This window comes from Mandrillus leucophaeus, unplaced genomic scaffold (genome assembly GCF_000951045.1).
Source record: "Mandrillus leucophaeus isolate KB7577 unplaced genomic scaffold, Mleu.le_1.0 Scaffold126, whole genome shotgun sequence".
Classification (NCBI taxonomy): Eukaryota; Metazoa; Chordata; class Mammalia; order Primates; family Cercopithecidae; genus Mandrillus; species Mandrillus leucophaeus.
The window spans coordinates 1347236-1365213 of record NW_012100987.1 but is presented as its reverse complement, the minus strand read 5'-3'; positions in this window follow the sequence as shown (position 1 = coordinate 1365213).

Sequence of the window (17978 nt, the reverse complement as noted above, 5' to 3'; positions counted from 1 at the left end):
GAGTCTGGCTCTCTTGCCCAGGCTGGAGTGCAGTGGCCGGATCTCAGCTCACTGCAAGCTCCGCCTCCTGGGTTCACGCCATTCTCTATTTTCAAATGATATAAAATTCACTTCCCTAAAACAGAGGTTTGTTGTGTCTAAGTTTTAATATTTGTGTGTATAATACATACGTGTATATGCATATGTTCAATTACACACACTCATGTACACACATGTATTATACATACACATATGTATGTATGTCTGTGTGTGTGTAATTGAACACACACATATATACATATATGTATGTCCCACAAATATTACATTGAACATACACACATATATACACATATGTATTATACACAGAGACACATGTGTGTGTGTGCATGTGTGTATGTAATTGAACATAAGTATGTATATACACACAACTCAGGAAATAAGAAGAATTTAATTTTGTGCAGCAAAATTTTGTGCAAGATTCTGTGCAAAAAAATTAATTCAAAAATTCACATTTTATATAATAAAGATCTAAAAAGAAATCACAGTGCTTATATTTTTAAACCAAGGGGGCTACTGACTTGATGTTTTTAAAATAAAGGAGCAGTTGTACCAGATTGGAATTTTCATAGTTAATATGTAGGCAGTTAATATGTAGGCGAAAAAAAATCTTTTTAGAAATTCCATTCCTGTCGATTCCACTAAGACGAAGGAAGAAACTGTTTTCTATCATTTCTTTTTGAAAAAAAATGAAAAGAACAGTGTGATTATTTTCTTCTGTAATCTCTAGAGAAGGCTTGCATAGAACAGGCATTAATCAAACCATGATAGTGTGGTTCAAACCAAAATGCTTGCTATTTAATGGTAAGAGCTGTTTTCACAATTACATATGTGAACTAGTTTACCTATATCCCCATTACCTCACAGTTAGTTAATTTTAGCTTGATTGGAGTGTCAGGTAAAGTGGTTCACAGTTCTGAATACTAAAGAAGTATCAGAACACATTATTTTCCAATCATCACAGTGAGCATCAGACATTACAATTTTAATACTACTTTCAAGTAACCAAAAAGACTAAGATTTGTGAATAAATAATTCCTAATTGATCTGTCTAGTCTGGGTCTGTGGTATATTATACCAGAAAGAATATTGATCTAAAAGTCAGGTGGGGCGAGGTGGCTCATGCCTGTAATCCCAGAACTTTGGGAGGCCAAGTTGGTTGACTCACCTGAGGTCAGGAGTTCGAGACCAGCCTGACCAACATGGCGGAACCCCCCCCCCCCCCCCACCACCCGCCAACTCCGCTAAAAATACAAAAACTAGCCATGTGTGGTGGTGCACGGCTGTAGTCCCAGCTACTCAGGGGGCTGAGGCAGGAGAATCACTCAGGAGGCAGAGGTTGAAGTGATCCCAGATGGCACCACCGCACTCCAGCCTGGGTGAAAGAGTGGGACTTTGTCTTAAAAAAAAAAAAAAAAAACAGAAACCTGATTTTAACACTGGCTGTGGCCAAGACAATTTATCTGAGTCTCCATTTCCTTACCTATCAATAAAGGACCTGGAAGACATTGGGTCTCTGGAAGCAACACAATTATGTTTAGATTTTTCCGACCAGTTCAGCACCGGTCAAACAAGAATAAAGCCTTAGGTACCCTTGATTTCTTTCATCTGCATAGATCTAGCAGCCCTGAGTCCTCTACTTAATCTAGCTCAGTGGATTAAGCTTTTGTATTGTCAAACACAGTGATGTCTGCAGCTGCTAAGTGATTGCCCCTTGCAGGCTACTGCACACCTGGAGACTTCTACTCATCCAGTGGGTTTACACTTACTTGTGTTTGTTCCCAAACTTAATTATGCAAGTTTTATATATAATTGTAATTATGTCATTGAATTAAATAGTATGTAAACAAATAATATGAGCATGTAAGGAAAATAATTGTTACTATGACTAAGTTGAATGATCTGAGGGAAATTAGTAAAAGTGAGTCTCTAACTAAAATTGCTCTTTAATTAGATGTGGCAACACAAGTGTAAAATAGTGTTTAAAATCTGAAAACACTGCACTCAGCCTCACATTCTATCTTTAGGTTCTTAATCTATTTAAAGAAACTCAAGAATCTCAAGGTTTGAGAGGTTGTGCAGTACTCAATGGGCATACACATTCCAATTAATACAACTGTAGAATATATTTAATAATTGAACAATTGTATTAATAAAAATATTTTTCTTTCCATGTATGTGTATGATTTTTTTATCAAGAAGGTACTCAGTTGCTAGAACATATATCTTTATTCAGTTTGGGAGTCCAACTACCTAATCAACAGTGCTGTTAGCTATTTCTTTTGGCTTAGGAGCACTGTGAAAAAAAATACTAGGGGCGACAAGGATTCTGTGAACTGAGAAAGTTTGGGAACTTCTCCACTGCAGGATGGCAGAGGTACAAGACAGAAGGAACCCATCTAACACCTGTATTAGTGGTTCTGGAAATTTTTTGTTATAGCAGCTAATGTTACCTTAGCAGCTAATGTTGCCTACAGCAGCTAATGTTACCTGTAGCAGCTAATGTCACTAATACTATGATTTAAATTAATACAATAAATTGAATTTCTATTCGAAGGCAATCCTTGGGATGGCGCTGTGATTAAAGATGATCAATTAGGAATTATAATTTATTCACAAATCTTAGTCTTTTTGGTTACTTGAAAGTAGTATTAAAATTGTAATTTCTGATGCTTGCTAGGATATTTGGAAAATAATGTGTGACACAGTGCAGAACCAGAGGATGGGGAGCTCAGGATTAGGAAGCAGATGCTCCAAGGATGTGAGTAAGTCTCAAGCCTGTCTCTCACAAGCTCTAAAATCCATACAGATAACTTTGCACTACTGAGCACTGATTTACATATCTACAAAAGAGGGCATTCATCTATTGCTAGAGTATCTTCCAGGCCTAACACTCTATGTATCTAAACATAAATTGAGCCTGCACACTGCTTCCCAAGGCTCTCACATGACTTCTTCCTAATCTGGCTCCCAATTTTTTCCCCCTCACTTCTTCACAAGAGTGAGCTTGCTTTTCTTTTCCTTACAGCTGGTACAACTACTGTATTTCTAAAGTTTCTGTCCAACCAAAACTAGGTATAGAATGGGAAGCCACCCCTAGTACTCTACTTTTATGTGATCCGGGAAACTAAGTATACATTTTGAGAGATTTTGTACTAACATTATTGGAAATTAAATCAGGGATAACCAAAAGCAACAAGGAAAATTCACGTTTTCAAACACTATATTACAAATTGTAAAACAATATGTTTTTTGTTACTTTGCCATAAATCCCATTCCTTGGTGGTCATTCTTCACTATTACCCTGGAGAAGGGAACAGTGAAAAAAGTAGATGTCGCATCTGGGGAAAAGAAGACATAATGTGGAAAAGTTCTTGAAGAAAGTTATCTGAAGAAGAAAGTCCATACTTCTGACCCCCAGAGAAGCATAGAGGGGAGGAGAAAAGTCAGAGGAAGGCAAAGATGAGCAGATGTGTGTGTTTTAACCTTCCCTCTCTGGGCTAAGGACTGAGTGAAAGGAGAGAGCATGTGGGATAAGGACGAAACAGAAATAGGAGGAGATTTTGCTCTACTTTACGGGGCTCTGAACGGAGACTGCATCATGTATTGACATCAACCAGGGTGGCTGTAGCAGAGCACCATAGGTGAAGTGGCAAGGGTGGGCAAAGGACGATCTTACAGCCTTCACTGGTGCTCAAGCATCCTGAAAGAGATGCAAAACATCCTACATATCTCTTGAACAATGTGGAAAGGAGTTTATAGGACTAGCTTTCCAGATGTTCTCCAGGTAAGAAGATGCTGTAACCCCAGGCTGATGGGAGGCATCAAAGCCAGGCTTCAGAGCTGACGTGGGCTTAGTTAGTGGTGGTGAAGCCTCAGCTCTGATGCCTAAAGAGCAACAAATGAGTTCACCAGTCACAGACGTGAACACCAGAAAAAGATTATCTCTACAGAGGCCAGAGAAGTCAGAGGACATTACAAAATAATAGCTCCTTTCCCTACTACCTGAAGTCTTACAAGCCATTCGCTCCCAGTAAGATGTTCCCTTGGAAAAATGCAAAGGGAGGAGAAAATCCTTTTAAAATGAGGTTTTACTTAAAAAGTGACAGAAAGAGAAATATTTAACAAGATTATTTAAGTAAACAAATCAGATTCGATGTATTGGATTTGACCAATACTTTTTCCCCCTTACTCCGTTACTACCTCCATAAGTAACATTAGACCAGTTATGAAAAATAAAGATGGTGGTTTTTTGCACATCTGAATATAGCACACAAAATTTTGACTATTCTACACTGACACTAATCAACACGTATGGTGTGCCAGATACTATGCTAAGTACTTTGATTACAGTCCTTTTCTTTTCTTTCTCTTTTTTTTTTTTTTTTTTTTTTTGGAGACAGAGTCTCGCTCTGTCACCCAGGCTGGAGTCCAATGGTGCAATCTCGGCTCACTGCAACCTCTGCCTCCCAGGTTCAGGCAATTCTTCTGCCTCAGCCTCCCAAGTAGCTGGGACTACAGGCGCATGCCACCACTCCCGGCTAATTTTTGTATTTTTACTAGAGACGGGGTTTCACCATATTGGGCAGGCAGGTCTCGAACTCCTGACCTCGTGATCCACCTGCCTCGGTCTCCCAAAGTGCTGGGATTACAGGTGTGAGCCACCTCGCCCGGCCTATTAGGGTCCTTTTCTTAACCAATGGAAATCCAATGGCCTTTAATCTCCTCTTCCTTGAAATCAAGCCTCCTCTTTCCCCATCTTCTGGTTCTGCACTATGTCATACAGGAACCCTCTTCCATGGAGATTCCATTCTCTAATACAATGTTTTCCCAACTTCAATGGTGATAAAAAGTCTTCTCTGATGCTTCTTAAAACTAGGACTTCTTAGACCACTCAGTGAGAAACTCTGGCTCAGAGTGCCTGGAATAGGGTCCAGGTATTTTTAACAAGTACCCCAAGTGACCCATCACCAGAGAAATTCAGAAAAACCTTGCTGTATCATCTAATCCATAAATTGCAATCTGCCCTTACAGTCATCTACATTTCAGTAAGATGGTGCCACCATTGATCCTGATGCATAAGCCAAAGTCTTAGAAATGCTGCATTCTCCCTCGCTCCTGTATACAATGCACTACCCACACCTTTGATCCCATCATCAATTTATATCTCAAATAATCAATTTCTTGCCTTCTACTCTGTTAACACCATCATCTTCTAGCCAACATTTCTACAACTCTTGACAATGCGTATGCTTCTACTCTTCCGCTCTTTCACTATATTCCATATTAAGTAGCCAGAGTCATCTTCTTAAAACATAAATTTTGTCAAGCTCATGTTACACTTCTGATTAAATCTTTTAAGGGATTATACTTAAGGTAGAACTCAAACTTCTTTTCCGTGTTCTGGACTTGACTGCCTCACCAGCTTCCCTCAAGCCCTTTATCTTCCCCACTCATCATCCCATTCACACTGGTTTTCTTTGAGGTTTGCCAACACAACAGGCTCTTGCTTGACTCATGGCTTTTTGCACAAACTCCTTTTTCTCCTACATGTGGCATTGTTTGGATGACTAGCTCCTGCTCATCCTTTGCCTCTCATCTTTAATTTCACTTCCTGGGGAAAGACTGCCCTGCCACCCTATAAAAAGTAAACTGTTATCTATCACCCTATAAATAGTAGAATTGTCTTCTCTTCTTAATCTCAGGCTATTGTTCTTGTTTTTCTTAACTCTTATCACAATTTGTAAATATTTATGTTTGTTTAGTCTTATGCACATTCATTTGTTCACTTTTTGCTTTCCAACTAAAATGGGAACTCCATGAGTATAAAGCATGCATCATTTGTGCTCAATATAGCACATGGCTCTTAGCAAATATCTGATGAATGAATGAATAAATAAAACCTGGAATCATTAGATCTTTGAGCTGTCTTTATGTTTGTGAGAAATGGAATCCCTTTCAAACTTCTCCCTGGAAAACACAATTTGTAGAATTTTCTCACAGATATGATAGAAAAAAATATGCATATATCAATTTTCCAACGTGAATAAAATCAGAATAAAGGGGAGGTAGGCAGAACAAAAGGAATCTAGGTAACTTTCTAGAGAAAGCAAAATTCTGGCTCCTTAAAAACTTGCAAGATAATCCACATTCTGTTCTCAAAATATAATTACCACAATACATGAAGATTCTAATCCATAGAATGATATGTCTATAGGTCTATTTCATAACAATTGAGTTAAAAAACACAAACAACAATTAGCATGTAGACAGCTAATGCAGTAGCAAAAAAGTTGGTAGACTTTTACCACCATTTGCTATTCTTTTCCTCCGTTCTTTGAGAGACACACCATAAAAGGAATTGTTTTATGTTCTTATGTATGTATCGATAATTTTATGGTAAGTTGCTTCATCTGGAATTTTGAAAAGTCATGTCTATTGCCCCCTTAGGTAAAGCGTCATATTGAACATCACTCTCAGGAGTTTGTGACCATCCATGATCTTTATACTCAGACTTGATTTTTAGTGTTTCTGAGTACCTATCAAGCTTGGTCTTCTCAGTTCCAAAAGATTTTTTTCTGTCACCATTTAAATTCACTACCGTAAGGTTTTTTACTAATTTTTTGTGGCTTTGTCTTTTTCATGCTTCTTAAAATTAAATTGTTTAGTACCATGTTACATGCAACTTGAAAACTCAAGTGAATTACTTTCAAAGAGTTCATGGACTTTTTGAAACACTTGGACTATACGAGGAACAATCCTATTTCACACATTTAAAGGGTCATATTCAAGAGAGAGTAAATTACATCCTCTCTTAGTGTCAACAGATAATTGGAAAAATCTCTTCATTTCCATTTTTTTGATCATGAATTTTCTCTTTCCCTGCCAATGAAGAATTCTGAAATGGTCCTATCACCACAATGGTTGGTTGATGGCTATTTCCAAATTCCTTATTTGACATTAATGAATGTGCCGTAGTTCTTCAAAATGCTGTTATTTATAGTTTATTGTGTGGTGTTAAATCCTTTCTAACCTGACACTTCTAGGGTATATATTATTCCTCCAGCTGTATTTACTTTCTAAAATGAGATTTGGGATGAGTTACTGATCTTCACAATCCAGTGAAATGACTTCATCTACTGAAATTTTATTCACCCGAACTCACAAAGGAGTCGGGCTTTCACTGACTAAAGAGTGGTCTTTAAATGACACTAGTATCTAATGGCACTAGTGGTATCCACTGACAATTAACATTCAAAAGAGAATCATTTCAATAGCTTTTACAATTTACAAATTTGAGGATATGATTCATTTCATAAAATGTACACTTGAGAAAAATAAAACCTCATTAAGGAGTAAATACGGATCAATTAGCCTTACTACCTAGATTTTTCCCCATACCTAGATTCAAAGACCTGCAAGTCAGGAAAAGTGGAAAATAGTCATTTTCATCTATTTATAGAAGCCAAAGTAAAATATTTAAATACATTTGGTGACTTTTTTGATAACAGGTATTAAAAATGATATATTTGTGCTTACTCTTCACACCAACAATTCCAAAGATGTCCAAGTGGACTTCTAAGAAAAGATTTCACTACGTGAATGTTTACTCCCGCTTAAAATAGTGAAAAATCAGTAACCTCTTTGCTAAGCAAAAAACAGGAATTTAGCTAAATAAATCACAATACATCCATGGGATGGAAAACTATGAAGTCATCAAAAAGATGCGGTGGAATATGCAATGATACAGAAAGATCTTAACATAGTTATTCAGGAAGTATCTTATGTTCTAGACACCGCTTAGTATGGTCTAGACACTGTGCTGTGCTGGGTCCTAGATTCTCGATGAAGATGAAGACAGAACTCCTGACCTGGAGAGAAAAAAAAATACAAGAAATACAAGAAAAAGGCATCTGTTTCGTAAATTTTAATTTTTTATATCATTTTATATAAATACACACTGTTAACAATGGGAGGCCATTGTTTTGGACAGAGCTCCTACACTAGGCCCTTACAGATCAGACCAAACCAAAATGGAATACTCACGCTAAATGCCACATAATCAAACTGAAACTTTCAGAAAGCAGATAGATTTCCAAACAGCCCAGGTTTTCTGGATAAACAGGAGATTCCAGTCTACCTGGGTCAGTGTAATAAGAAAGTCCTCTCTGCTTTAACCCTTATTTAAAAAAAAAAAAAAGCAGCTGAAGTAACCCAACATTAACCAATTAGCTTTTTTTCTACTGCTCTGTTTCCTTGCTTCCACCTTACAAAACCCACGGTTCTGCATTGCCCAGTCAGAACTCTCATTCAATTTTGTAGAATGAAGTTTGTTCCAATTCATGAATCACAAATTAGATTTAAAATTAAATTTGTTGTAATTTTGTCTTTTGACAACACATAAAAACACATTACTCTTGATAATAGAACTGCAAAACTTTTTCTTCCTTTTGCTACATTTGCTAAAATAATGATGCTTGACATTTATTTATTTATTTATTTATTTACTTATTTATTCTGAAATGGAGTTTCACTCTTGTTGCTCAGGCTGGAGTGCAATGGCACGATCTCAGCTCACCGCAACCTCCACCTCCTAGATTCAAACGATTCTCCTGCCTCAGCCTCCCGAGTAGCTAGGATTACTGACATGCCCCACCACACCTGGCTAATTTTGTATTTTTAGTAGAGACAGGGTTTATCCATGTTGGTCAGGCTGGTGTTGAACTCCTGACCTCAGATGATTCACCCGCCGTGGTCTCCCAAAGTGCTGGGATTACAGGCGTGAGCCACCGCGCCTGGCCACTTTATTTTTATTAAAAAGACACAATTTTCAGCAAAATGTAACAAGTCTATATATCATGGTCATTGTATTACTTGAGAATGTTGAAACCATAAATGCTAAATAAGTAGATGCCAAGATATTCACAGCATCGAAGGTATAATGTGATTAAAAACAAGAAAAGTGTTCACTTCTCTTCAGCCAGTCATCTACCTTCATTGAGTGCTTGTATGCAAAGCATCAAATAAAATACTATCATTTACTTTCTAGCTTAGTTTCCCTTTTATAAAATGCTTTGAATGTGAAGCAAAAATTGGGAGATGGTGCATGATCATAACTTAAATTGAAGGGCATATACAAGCAGTAATTTTAATCATTATCTTCTAATGATGAATACACTTGCTCACACCCCATAAAAATATTTGACCACCAACAGATGTGACTTCAGGGTAAGTTGATGTTCGCTTCACTCCCACATGGATTTTATTAAGATTCATTAAGGTATCTTGTTAACTACACCTTTTCATTTATTGTGAGATCTCTTATTTTCCTTTCATAAATCTGAAGTGAATTCAAATGAATAAAATAATGTAAATTAAAGAGCTTGGGTGTTTAGTAAAACCTAAGGGAGATTATATGTATTGTGTGGCATAACGCTGAGTATAATGAAGACAAGACTTTCTCCCTAGTGTTCATTTTGTGTGTTAAATGCTTTAATCATTTTGAGCATAAGGGTTTTCCTTCATTATTATTGCAATGCAGGGAAGGCCTAAGGTTGCGTTTCTTATATAATCGATGATAAGAGCAACCTACATTTAGAAAATGATTTGTATTCAGATGTTTCCAAAGCTCTTTGTATGCAATTTTTGGTTGCTCTTGCCTGTTTATTATAAGCTTCTTCCTCCTGACAATTTAAATAAAGGTCACAGTTTTATGAACCCCACTGGCTGGCTGTATTAGATTTTTAAATATCAGGGCTCAGTGTGTAGGCTGGGATGAGGCTGGGAGTTTGGGAAAAGTATGCTTAAGTTGTAGTTTAATGTTGCATTTTTTGTTTTTATTCTTTTGTGTTACAAGAAATATTTATGAAGTTTTTTGCTTCAGTAAAGATTACTGTTTAAAGCTTTTTAATTCTTCATTTACTTGTTTAAATCCACTCTAACTTTGGGGGCACAGTAGTTTTAAAAAGCCTGAAGGCACATAGAGTTTGGTTTAAATCCTAACTCTCTGATCTTGAGCAAGTTATTTAATCTGGGTCTAGATTTTTCACGGCTAACAGAGGAACTGAATACCTACTTCATAGGCTTGTCATTTGGAACAAATGAGATGATGCACGGAAAGTGTCTGGTGTTTAATAAATGATAGTTATTGGAAGCATCACCCATTGCTTAGAGTGAAATCACGCTATTATAGAAATAAAAAAAGACAAAGGCAGACGGTATTAATCTATTTTCAATTATTATTTTGTTACATCACTGAATCTGAATTTCACCCTAAAACTTAAAAAAATACATTCTCCAGAGAGAAATAATAAACTTAGTAATTTCAGCCTGTGCTTGCTTTGGGGACAACCAATAATGGGGTAGCAATTAAGTAATTCTTGGTGATCATTCCTTATGAAACTTCATGCCAACCAAAAATGATATGCTAGGCAAGGGAGTCTAGCCAGCCTGCACCAGCTCACCCAGTATGACTCCCACTCTGCCCAGGGATGGAGGATTAGAAAATACAAAACAGAATATTCTGAGATTTCTTCCAGTGATGAACATATATGGCTCTTGAAATAAGAAAACAGTGGTTTTTAAAAACTAAGATAATCTTCCAAAACAAAAGTAGATAACTAGAGCCCCAGCTATGCAAGCTCTTTTCCAAGCAGAAAATTAACTATGACTCAAAGTAGCAAAACAATAATAGCTGTCAATTTAATAGAACACAACCGTATGTCAGGCATGTTTGATGTGCTCAATTCCTGACCTAGATTATCTCAACTGACCTTCACTATAAGTGTGAGTTAGAGACCGTACTTATACCCATGTTACAGATGGAAAAACAGAATTTGAGAAGTAGAGAAAGTACCCAAGTCTTCTTATTACAGAACCCCTGTCTCTTTCATATAGACCCTCAGCTGTCTTGGCAGAGCCAATGTGTTGAGGATAAAGCACTCAACTTGACAAATGCCCCAGTACCAGATTCAGAGGAGCACAATGAAGCCCATGCTCTTCTCATCTCATCTGGAAGGATAGGGATTCTAATGTGAAGTCCTGTCTAGGATCATCTGCTGACCCATAACGAGTAGCACCTCCAGAAAAAGGAATTCAGTATTTATGACCTAGATGAATATTCATTCTCTTAAGTAGTTGACTTGCCTTGTGTCCTGTATTTCTAAAAACAAATCTATAAAACATGAATTATTATTATTATCCTCACTGGAGAAAACTAAGATTTAGAAACATTAAGTAACTCGCCCAAGGTGACATAGCTAATGAGAGATGCAATGGAGCTGGCTCTCAAATCCAACCCCTCATGCCAAAGCCAGGGCTTCAGAACAGCATATCCTGCAAATACCTGTATATTGGTGATACTTAAGTGCAAGACCTGTTTTACTTTGTTTTGTTTTGTTTTGTTTTGAGATGGAGTCTCGTTCTGTTGCCAGGCTGGAGTAGAGTGGTGCGATCTCGGCTCACTGCCACCTCCGCCTCTCAGGTTCAAGCGATTCTCCTGCCTCAACCTCCCAAGTAGCTACAGGTGCACACCACCAAGCCCAGCTAATTTTTGTATTTTTAGTAGAGACGGAGTTTCACCATGTTGGCCAGGATGGTCTCGATCTCTTGACCTCATGATCCTCCCACTTCGGCCTTCCAAGGGACCTGTGTTTTTAATGTTTGTATCCCTAGCTCCTATAACAGGGCCAGACATAGAGTCAGTATCAATAATAATTGTAGACACCTAAAAAATGCTTACTTTGGGCCAGGCACTCAAAGCACTTCATACATATATAAAGTACTGTCAACTTATTTAATCCAGGCAATAACCCTATAAGGAAGATACTGTTATTATCTCTCACTTTCAGATGAAAAAACCTGATACATGAGTAAGAAATGGAAGAAGTGAAGGGAGAAAGGGAAGGAGGGAGGGGAGATAGAAAAAGGAAAGAAAGAATATTTCAGAATATGGGAAGCTGGCCTCTCTGAAAAGATTCCTTTTGTGACCCTTCTTGTCTGTGAAGCCCAAACATGTGCCATACAAAATAGATCCCACTGCTTCAGCTCTGCCTGGTGCAGAGACAATTAAATTAATGATTTTGTATGATTCAGAGTTTACATCCCACTGGCATCATTAGTCACTGCTCTGATTTAAAATGTCACCAAAACTCGATGGCTTCTCTGGGCATAGAGGCACAGCTGTGCCATTCTGTTTCTGTGATTTTTGAGGTTGTTTATGTGACATGCTGCACAATCACTCTGCAGGTAAAATTTCAACAAAGCTGTCTGAATGTCATCTCTAACAAAGACCAAAGTTGGCAGCTGTAATGACACAAGGGACAGCATCCTAGAGACAAGCAGGCAACAAGTATTGGAAGCAACAGAGCAGAGACAACCAGGGAGCAGAATCCATCCAGGTGGAAGCTTGGGTTCCAGCAGGTCAGAGAACCTTGAAAAGGGATTAGAAAGGAAGGTTGAACTAAAAAGTTTGCCAAGCAGGCTGTGGTTCCCCAGTCATAGAGCTGCTGTTGAGGGTTAGATCTGCAGTCTCTGGGAGTCAGGAAAAACTGGAAGGCAAAGTGGGAAGTTGGCCCCAAGTACAGGCAGGAACCCAGCTCCTCATTTTGGAGTACAAATCAAGCCAAAATTGTCCATAATCTCCATTTGATCTTAGTCACTTAAATTAATGAGCTAAGTGGGGCTCCTCAAATTCTTCTAACTGTGAGATTAGTCCCAGAAGGTAGCGTAGGCTGGATTTTTGATATGCATGCTTATTTTGGGTTCAGGTATCTCATTTATGTCTACTTGCTTTTCAGTTGATTCTCATGGCTTTTTCAGTTAGCATATGGCATCACTCACAAATGATCATCATGCTGTCTCCACTTTCCCAATTATTGTAACTTCCTTTCCTCATCTTCTTTGCATTGAATAGAGCTTCAAGAACAGACAGAGCCACATTCCCTCATTCAAAACTCTTGGGACCAGATATGTTTTTAGAATTAAGAATTTTAAAAATTTTAAATGTAGTAATACTATTCTCATATAAGGTATAAAGCAGGGCTCCTTAACCAAACATATTAACATTTCTTTAACAAAAATAAAATGAATGTTCTAGGGATGAATAAACACTCTATACCACCTCATACCAATTTAGGGCAGGTTTTGCTGCAAAATCAGCTACTAAAACAAACAAAAAAAAAACTTCTGGTTTTCAGACCATTGAGATTTCATAATTGCAGATAGGCAACTGTGAATACAACAAAGGAAGAAACAGAGGCTATATAATGGTCATCTTTTTTGAAAAGAGAAAAATAGATGATACTGGAGACTGTTTACATGTAGAGGAGGGAAACGCTAAAGGAGAATGAAATTGTATGGACAAGGGAGAAGGGACGACTGAGGCGGCGTTCCCCAAAAGGGTGAAAACACACAGACCCCCAGAACCCACATATTCTGGACAAATGAAAGACGAGTAATAGTTTTTTGTTTAAAAGACAAATTATAGGTGTATATATGTATGAGGTACATATGTTATGATTTTTTATTACAATCCTCAATGGTTAAATCAAGCTAATGAACATATTCTCCACCTCAAATATTTCACATTTTTATACCAACATTGAAATTATTCTTTTAGTGAAATTTAAATGTACAGTGCTTAATTGTTAACTATATTCATCATGCTGTGTATTAATCTCAAAAAAGGAAAAATGTAAAAATCAAACTTATTTTGAACCTGAGGCTTTGTACACTTTGGCCATCATGCCCCCATTTCCCCCACCCCCAGCCTCTGATAATAACCTTTCTACTCTCTGTTTTTGTGCATACCATTGTTTTAGATTCCACATATAAATGAGAACACAAAGTGTTTGTCATTGTGTGTTTGGCTTATTTCACTTCGCATGATGTTTGCCAATTCCATCCATGTTGTCACACATGACAGAATTTCATCATTTTTAAAGATGGAATAGTATTTCACTGTGTATATCTACATTTTCTTTATTCATTCATCCCTTTAAGGATACTTATGTTACTTTTACATCTTGGCTATTGTGAATGGTGCTGCAATGAACACGGGAGTGTAGATATCTGTTGACATACTGATTTCAAACCTTTTGGGTAAATACCCAGAAGTAGGATTGCTGGGCCATACAGTAATTCTATTTTTAGTTTTCTGGGGAACCTCCATACTGTTTTCCATAATGACTGTACAAATTTACATTCCCACTATGGTCTTTTCTTACATCCAAGCCAACGTTTGTTTTCTTTCGTATTTTTGATAACTATTCTAACATATATGAGGTGATATCTCACAGTGGTTTTAATTTGCATCACCTTAATCATTAGTAGTGTTTAATATTTTTTCACATTTGTATGTCTTCTTTTGAGAAAAGGCTATTCAGATCCCTTGCCCATTTCTTATTTTTTGTATTTCTTTTATTTTAGATCCAAGAGGTATATTTTCAGTTTTGTTACACGGGCATATTGCATGACACTGAGGTTTGGGCTTCTAATGATCCCATAGCCCAAGTAGTGAAAACAGCACCCAATAGGTAGTTTTTCAACCCTTCCCCCCTCATTTTCCCCTTTTGGAGTCCCCAGTGTCTATTTTCCCCATATTTTTGTCTGTGTGTACTCATTGTTTAGCTCACACTTATAAGTGAGAACATGCAGTATTTGGTTTTCTATTTTGGTGTTAATTCACCTAGGATACTGTCTTGCCCATCTCTTAATCAGGTTGTTTTCTTTCTATAGAGTTGTTTGAGTTCTATATATGTTTGGATGTTAGTCTCTTACATTAATTGGGAAGTATGAGTTGCAAACATTTTCTCCCAATTGGTAGGTCGTCTCTCCACTCCGTTAATTGTTTTCTTTGATGTAGAGAAGCATTTTATTTTTATGTAATCCCATTTGTCTAGCTTTGCTTTTGTTGCTTACATTTTTGTGGCTGAAGCTAAAAAATCATTGCCCAAACCAATGTTGTGTAGGTTTTTCCTTGTTTTCTCCTAGTAGGTTTACAGTTTCAGGTGTTATGAAGTTTTTTTACTCATTTTGAACTGACGTTTATACATGTAGTGTGAGATAAGAGTACACTTTCATTCTTTTGCATATGGATATTGAGTTGTCCCAACACCATTCATTCAAGAGACTGTCCTTTTTCCATTATATATTCTTTGCCCCTTTGATCAATTGACTGTAGACATTTGGGTTCTTTTCTGAGCGTTCTATTCTGTCCCATTGGTTGATGTGTCCATTTTTATGTCAGTACCATACTGTCAATTTTTCACAAACTATTCCAAAATATCTAAGAGAGTGAAACACTTCCAAATTTTTATCAGGCCAGAATTACCAAAGCCAGATAAGAACATCACAAAAAAATAAAACTATGGACCAATATCCTTAATGAACATAGATGCAAACATTCTCAACAAAATACTAGCGAACGGAATTTAACAATACATTAAAAGGATCATTTACCATGATCAAGTGGGATTTACCCCTAGGATACAAGGCTGGTTCAACGTTCATAAATTAATAAACATGATATTCTATATTAACACAATGAAGGACAAAAATTATATTCTTATACTATTAGATGCAGAAAAATCATTTGACAGAATATTAAAAGTGTATGGCAGAAACAGCAATTACTTTTGCACCAACCTAATATAATATACTTTCATGATAAACACTCTCTCAACAAATTATAGAATAAATGTACCTCAAACAATAAAGGCTATTTATGACAAATCCACAGCCAACATCATACTTAACAGGGAAAAGATGAAAGCTTTTCCTCTAAGATCTGGAACAAGACAACAATGCCCACTCTCACCACTCCTATTCAAGACTGCGCTACAGGTCCTAGCCAGAGCATTAGGCAGGCGACAGAAACAAGAGTCATTCCAATAGAAACGGTATAAGTTAAATGTCCCTGTTTGCTGAGGACATGAGCTTATATATACAAAACCCTAAAGATTCCGCCAAAATACTGTTAGAACTGATAAATTCAGTAAAGTTGCAGGATACAAAATCAACACACAAAAATCAATCAATGTTTTTCCAAACTAACAACAAACTTTCGAAAAAGAAATCAAGGGAACAATTCCATTTATAGTAGCTACAAAAAAATACTTGGGAATAAATTTAACCAAGGAGGTGAAAGACCTGTACACTGAAAACTATAAAACATTTATGAAAGAAATTGAAGAAGGCACAAATAAATGAAATGATATTTTATGTTCATGGATTGGAAGAAGTAATATTAATAACATGTCCATTGTACCCAAAGAAATCTACAGATTCAATGCAATCCCTGTCAAAATTTCAATGTCATTTTTCACAGATATCAGAAAAAAATCATAAAATTCATATAGAACCTTAAAAAACTTGAATACCTAGGAAAATTAGCAAAAGGAACATGAGATGGAGGCATCACACTATCTGATTTCAACTATACTACAAAGAGCCCTATCATTAGATGTATTTGTAAGCCTTTAATTCCTATGACCAGAGAACACTGAGGTAAACCATACTGTAGTACTTATCACACCTATCTGATTTTCATCCTAGGCATAAACTCCACCAGGCCTATATTATAGCTTTATTATATTCGCATCCATGAAAACCCCTAGCATATGATCTATATTTACACCTGTTTAATAAATCAACTTTCGTGGAATTTTTTTGCATATGCAAAAGATATTGAGCAGAGAAAGGAGAAAATATTTTCCAGAAGGCAGCAACTTTCTTCATATCATATGCAGCACGGGTCAACAATTTCTATGATAGCATTAGCTAACGGCGATATCTGAAGAGTCAAGGCAGCCTGGGAAGAGTCTATAAAAGATGGAGTATGCCTCTGTTAGTCAACCGAACTGCTGAAAGAGAATAAACACTCGATCTCACCGGTTTATAGGGCCACCACAGAGGAGACTGCTCCTGGAGTAAGTGGGCTTTCCCATAAAATAGCACCAGCAACTGAATTCCCTGTTTAAACACCATTGTAAAATCGCTCCTGGGCAACCTGCTCAACAGCAATCCCATAACAACACTTAGCCCTTTATTCTTCTCCAGGTTTCCCTCTCCAGCTCAACAATATGCTCACAATCATCCCTTTCTTCTTCTCCTTTTATTTTACCAATCCTCACTCCTGCTCAGCTTCCACTGCTAGTATCCTTGTATCTTCACAGGCAACTTCTCTCCTGCTGGATATACACATCTAGCTTATGTCTGATTAATCCTCACATTCAATGCGCCCCAAACCAAACTCACGGCATTATTCCAATCCCACTCCTCTTCCTGATTTCTAATGTTTATAAACTATATCACTATTTTTCCAGGGACAAACATAAAAATTATCATATTTTCAAACAAACTCAGATTATAAATACCTCTTCATTTCCATTTATGTTCTCCAAATCCTCTACCTAGACTATTTTAATAGTTTCTGCACGATTGCCTTTTCTCCAATTCATCTATCACATCAATAACAATCTTAATCAGTTAGGAACTGCATTCAGCTGTAAATAATAAACCTCTGAAAAATAGTGGTTGAAATAAGATTGGTGTTTATTTTTCTCTCTCTTTGGCTCAGGTTCCTTTTAACTTTGCTCTCCACCATATTTATACAGGGGCTCATCTCCTTAAACTTTAAAGGTGTCTTCTGGAATTCAAACCATTATGTTCATTTCTAGGAAGTAAGAAGAAAGATGTAAGGAAAACAAGGACAAAGAGCTCTCTTTTTAGGGAGCTTCCCTAGAAAACCCTCAAGTTACTTCTGTTTAGAATATAGTCTCATGACCCCTTCACCCACAAGGAAAATGAGAAAATATAGTTTTTAACGATCATTTGCATTCCCCTACAATTAAGATTGAGGTAGTAAGAAAGGTGAGAAGAATGTTAAGTAGGCAATAGTAGATGACTAGTCCAGTATTTCTGAAATAAATTTGTGATGGAAA